Below are 6000 nucleotides of genomic sequence, written 5' to 3'. Positions count from 1 at the left end.
AACGACTCTCAAAAAACTTTAATCATTTTGGCGCCGCCGACGCGGATTTGTGCTTAGGTAGAATTTTTAGGTTTTTATTATTTTTTATTATTCCATGTGTTCTTTTTACGTCTCTTTGGTTGTGTCTTTGTATTACAGGTTTGAAGTTGGATACTAAAGACCTTGGAATCAAAGCTTAAAGCTAAAAGAGAAGGAAAAAAGACAAAGCAAAAAAATAAAGAAAAAAAAGAGAAAAAAAAGAGAGAGATTTATTTTATTTATTCTTTTTTTAAGAGACTTTCCATTTTTATTTTATTTTTGTAATTATTATTATTATTTTTTGTATTTTTTTTCATTGGACTGGACTTTGGACAATTTATTTTAATTTTAAACCCTACGGAAGGGTTATATATAAAAAAATTTATATATAAACTGTGTGCAGGGAAGGACGACGATTACTATATCGTCTCGGCCCCACGGGTTCGCACACTAACACCGGAGTCAGTGGCCCGAGTCGACTACAACGGTTCTTCGCCCGTCTGCTACGGGAGGTAAGTCCATCGAAACACTCGCGAATCTCCTGTAAGCGAGTTACTGTATTCCTTAAGGTGATTCATTTATTGAGGACGAATTTGGACTGTTTTTAAATTCCTAGTAAAGAGCAAGGCCTGGCCAATACAAGATAAGGGTTCAGATTTCATCACCGCTCCCTTCTTGCCCGCCTTAGGTAAACGAAACCTAACGCGAACCCAAGCTTAAAATTTGATTAGAACGAGACCGATAGGGTAACGAGCTTGGTAGGAGAATCTTTCGAAAAATATTGGTTACTCTTTTAAGCATACTTCAAAGTTCTTGATGGTTTCTGTAAGTTGAATGCGTGACTGCGCCGCCTTGTAATACCGGTGAGGCTTTGGGTATCAAAGCTCCACTGAGCTTCCCTCGCCTCGATTCAACTTACATTAGCTCGGATTGATTCCAGAAGGGTGTGCTCAAATTGTAACGAATTCCTTTTCGAAGGAATAGAAGCTGGTCTAGAAAACAATCTAAGTGGAGCCATCATGCTTTTTGTTTGCTAGATTCTATAGGTTTGATTTGGTCGAGTCAGCCTTGTTTGTGATTGTGTAGAATTCCCTTGCAATTAAGAATGTCGAACTGGTATGATAGAAGCCAATACAATGAGTATCGACCTGAATTTGAATATGGACATCATCCTTTTTATGACCATGGTGGGAATAGTAGTTGGGAACGCCAAACATTCAAGGTTATGGTTCATACCATGGTGAGCCCAATTACTATCCACACGCGAATTGGTCTTACGAGCAAGAAAATCAGGAACACTGTAGTACTGGTTACTCGTTTTTGGAAACTAGTCCTGATTATGATATTTCTGAACTTGTTCCATCTCTAGAAGAGACTCAACAACGGATTAAAAGGACGTATAAACGTTTAGTTGCAATGAATAGTTCAAAAGAAGAGTGTACACGATATTCTGAGATGATAAACAAGAGTAGTGAACGTATAAGTATTATGCTCAGTGAAATTCGGGCACGTCTAGAGGCAGAAAATGAACAGTTGGCTAATGCTGCTCGAAATAATCTAAATTTCCAAAATAGGGTTTCTAATTCTACCCTTGATATCAATAGTGAATATTTGCCTAATTTAGAGGACGAGGCTAGAATAAAAGACACTACTTATTTAGATAAGGTTCAATCATCTTTGTACTATTATGATGATGAGGATAGTAGTAATGAAGAATCTGAAATATGTAGGCATAGTAATCAGGAATCTATTAATCCAATTGAGCTTTATAATGATTCTATTATTTCTAGTTCAAATCCAAATAATTTTTATGATTATTCACCTATTCAAAAGGACGAGGATTTGATTAGGGATACCACCGTTTTAGACGATGTAGTTTTTTCTTTTGATTACGAAGCCGATAATGTTTTAGAGGAACGGGTTTATTCCGAAAATGCTGTTTTAGAGTCTAGCGACTTAGAAACAATAGTCTTAGACGAAGAAAATGAACTCGTAGAGCTATTAAATATGAGTAAGGATGCGTCGCTTGAGTATAACCTCGAAGGAGCAATTGACTATTTTCAGGATTCCAATGATCTAGAAATTAAGGAAATTGTAGCTAGTCTATCTAGAGATACCCAAAAATCTAAGTTTGGGGGTGATTATCATTCTCCTTGTGTCATACCTTTAGCTCTTACAGAGATCCCTCATTTTGGACTTGATATCTCTGCCTCTACCATTTCACAAGATTACCTTCATACTCGTTCTCCCGAACCTAATGATGTCCAAAAAGAAGTTCAGTCGTTAGAAACCCATCCTCTGGTTGATGTGGTTTGCCCAGGCTATGATACCCAGATTGACTTTGTTTTCCCACCAAATAGTTTTCTTCCAAATGTGTGAACGTTTATATTTCAAATGTGTCGAATATTAAGTTGTGAGACTAAACCTAAATGCTTTAGGAAATTAGAATCGACACATTTTCTTAAGAGTGACCACTACTCTCATTGTGATCAATTTTGTAAGTCAAATCTTATTGACTTAGAGGATCCTCAGTTATTTAGGTTATTATTGTGCGCATCTAAGATCATATTTGAGTTTTTCCAGACTCTAGGACCTAATGATTCGGATCCCACCTATGAAGAAACGCAACCAATGAAAATATTTTATTTAGACCCTTTCTTAGAACCTGAACCTGAACCACAATTAGATATAAATATCTTAATCAGGAAACTAGATGAGGGCATGCTATCCTTGTTCACTTTCTTGGGTTATTGTAGTTTACTTTGGTCAGCTCTTTTTGGTTTTGAAGACCCACAGTTATTTCGGATGTTACTTTATGATTCTATGAGGTGACTAATTCCTTCCTATGTCTGGCTGAAGACTTTAAACTTAGCACTTCTTGGGAGGTAACCCAATCTCATGCGACACGGTAATATCTTTCCTTATCTCTTTTGCTTCATTGGTAACAATTTCTCCTTGTTCATTCCTTTAATTTCATCTTTAGAACATTGAGGACAATGTTAGATTTAAGTTTGGGGGTATGGGAGAAAGTTCTTAGTTGCAATAAATAAGCTCCAGAGACTAGAAATTTATACTTATTAAGGATTGCACTAACTAATCTAAGTGGATGGAAGCATCTTGGTTGTAGGAGTTGAGGAACCAATCTGATTAGATGAAAACATCTATAGAGTCTATTCATAAAAGCACAGAGCTCAGGTGTTAGAAATAACATGATAGTTGCACCATATCTCGTTGAGTCCTTTTCATTTCTTTTTTTTATTATTTTATTTTTCTTTTTAAACTATGTTTCTCTAAGTGATTAGGTGGGGCACACGATTCAAGTTGTTACCACTGCTAGGGTGAATTAGAGTGACTGAGTTACTAAAAAAATAAATAAAAGACCGGACTAGTTAGACCAATCGGAATAAGTATTAACGCTTGGATAGCAATATGCGTGTGTTCTCCCTGTTTCCGTCGCCTAAGCAAGCGTGGAATGCTGGACCCGTGGGAACTATCGTGTAATCTGCTGACAAGAAGCATGCGCTTGGATCAAAAATATCTATTCATGTCGTTAAGTTAAAAAAAAAGGGTTATTGTTCTGTGTAGTCAACTGCTGGTTCCCTTGTATTTGCCAGTTTGTTGATCTAGATTTAAGTTATTGACCACTGGTTCCCTTGTATATGCCAGTTGTGTTGATATTAGTCAGACCGGTATCTCAGTCCATTAGGATAGGTTCATTCTGGCAGTGGCCTGCAGACAGATATGTGAAACATCGATCATTTGGTTAACATCAAAACCATCTACATTTTTCTATTTCCATCTCCTTTTTCTATCCATATGACTAGTTTGACTCCGAATATGATGTCCATAGTGCAACTATCTGAGTAGAGCTCTGTCACTTTATATGAATTTCAGTATGCTTGAATGCAAACTCGTGTACAACAATTGGAATTTCTCATCAGGGTACTTCCTCCTATAGTCAATGATTGTATGCCAACCAAGGAGATTCTTTAGTGCCTTCCAAGGTTCTGCGTAGATAGCTAGGGTCTAGAGTATTGGTTTTGTGGGTACACCTCTGGTAAACCCTCCCGAGATTAACTCGGTCACTAGGGACACCTAGTGAGTTAGGATTTTATTTTCCATATTAGTTTTGCTCGAGGACTAGCAAATAATAAGTTTGGGGGTGTTGATAGACACATTTATGTGTCTAATATGTCTCAATTGTATGTATTGTTAGTGCTCGATTTTGTATTTATTGTGTTATTTTATGTCTTTGTAGGAAATTTTAGAGAAATAAGCCCTTGCGGCGAAATGGGCTTAAAAAGTGGTGTTTTACACCCCAGGATAAAGTGTTAAAGGCACCCCAGAAATACGCTAAAAGCACCCGGAGGAGTTGTTAAAAACACCCAGAAAAATTACTATTTCCGCCCCAATTGTTAAAGGGACCCCAGGAATGGATAAAGGGGAGGTCCCTTTCTTCCAAAATTTGAAATCAGAAAAAGGCGTGAAAAATGATGCAGGCAACTGGCAGAAGTTTGATCGGACATTTGGACGTGATTTTGTGCGATTCAATCGCTGAAACTTTGTGGAAAGATGTGATATATCATAATAAAGATGGTATTGGTGTTTGGTCCGACCATAATTGGCTTGAATTGGCTAGGAAATCCACGAGATGGAAAAAGGGGAATACGTGCAGGGAAGAGTTGTTCACGGGATTCAGCGTGTTTGTACGTGTTTGGATGGAGTTGGGATGCTATAGAAACTTGTTTGGAGTGTGTTCCACATCAACAGAAGCGCGGAAGAGGAATTAAAGGAAAGAAAATCTCGTATTTCTTTGAAAAAGGAAAGAAAATATCCCGAGTAAAATAAGATTATTTGGGATTAATGGAGGAGATTCAACGCGTGTTTTTGGTTTAAATAGGTTCCCTGGGAGTCCTAGAGGTGGTGTCGAGAGTTTGGGGTCGAGAGAAGGTCCAGAGAAGCAGAAATCAAGAGTTGATGAAACTCTGTTTCTGCTGCTGCTGCTGATGAAGAACAGCAAGAACAGACTCGCAAGGACAGTGGTTTATCAACAGTGTCTAAGACGCACAGCCGTGGGTCGCAGTGCAGTCTAAACAGCAGCAACACTTGTTTTTTATCGTTCATTCTGTGACGCTTTTTGTGCGTCGCAGATTACAGTTTTACACCATTTTCTCTTCTTCTCTTCATTGTAAACACCATTTGAGCAATAAATAAATATTTTGAGCGTGTTTTTATCATGATGAGCTAAAACCCAACACTGGGACGACGGAGGAGGGTGAATTCCATACACGGGTAAATTTATTTTATTCTTTTTTATGACTTTTGCATTAATTTAAAATTGAAATATGATTTGAATTAATTGGTTGTTATTTAATTTGATGATGTATGCTTAGCTTAGGTGTTTTGATACATCATGCTTAGGACTTACAATCGATGTTTTGAGAATCTATCTTGGCAAAATCAGAGTCCATGTTAATTTTTTGAGTTTTATTTGTCAAAGAATATATGAATGAACTCTGTGTAGTGAATTCGACCAAATCCTTAGTCCCAGTACCTCTCGCCCATTGTTAATATTTTTGTATATATATTTTTATTAAATCTAAAAATTCCATTTCCTTCACAAGTCTGAAAGGAATCCTATTTACAACAACGACTCTCAAAAAACTTTAATCACCTTGTCTCTCAGAGGAGATCCCAAAGAACACTCCTAGTCCGATCATCTCTGATAGCGAAGCTGATGATGAGGAATCTGATGGTGATGAAGGTCCTGATGGAGGTAAAGGTTCTGATGAGGATGAAGAAGAGAGCAAATTTGATGAAGATGATGATGGATCAACTAATAAGTTGTCTTTGTTTCTTTCTTTGATCTCCTGTAATACTTGTACATTTATTCCTTCTTTTTGTATATTTGTGAATTCTCTTGGTTCCCCATATTCCTTAATATATAAGTTTCTTTTATTTTGACCTGCATTCATTAAGACA

This window comes from Papaver somniferum, chromosome 5 (genome assembly GCF_003573695.1).
Source record: "Papaver somniferum cultivar HN1 chromosome 5, ASM357369v1, whole genome shotgun sequence".
Lineage (NCBI taxonomy): Eukaryota > Viridiplantae > Streptophyta > Magnoliopsida > Ranunculales > Papaveraceae > Papaver > Papaver somniferum.
The sequence above is the reverse complement of the archived record's forward strand: the minus strand, read 5'-3'. Positions refer to the sequence as shown.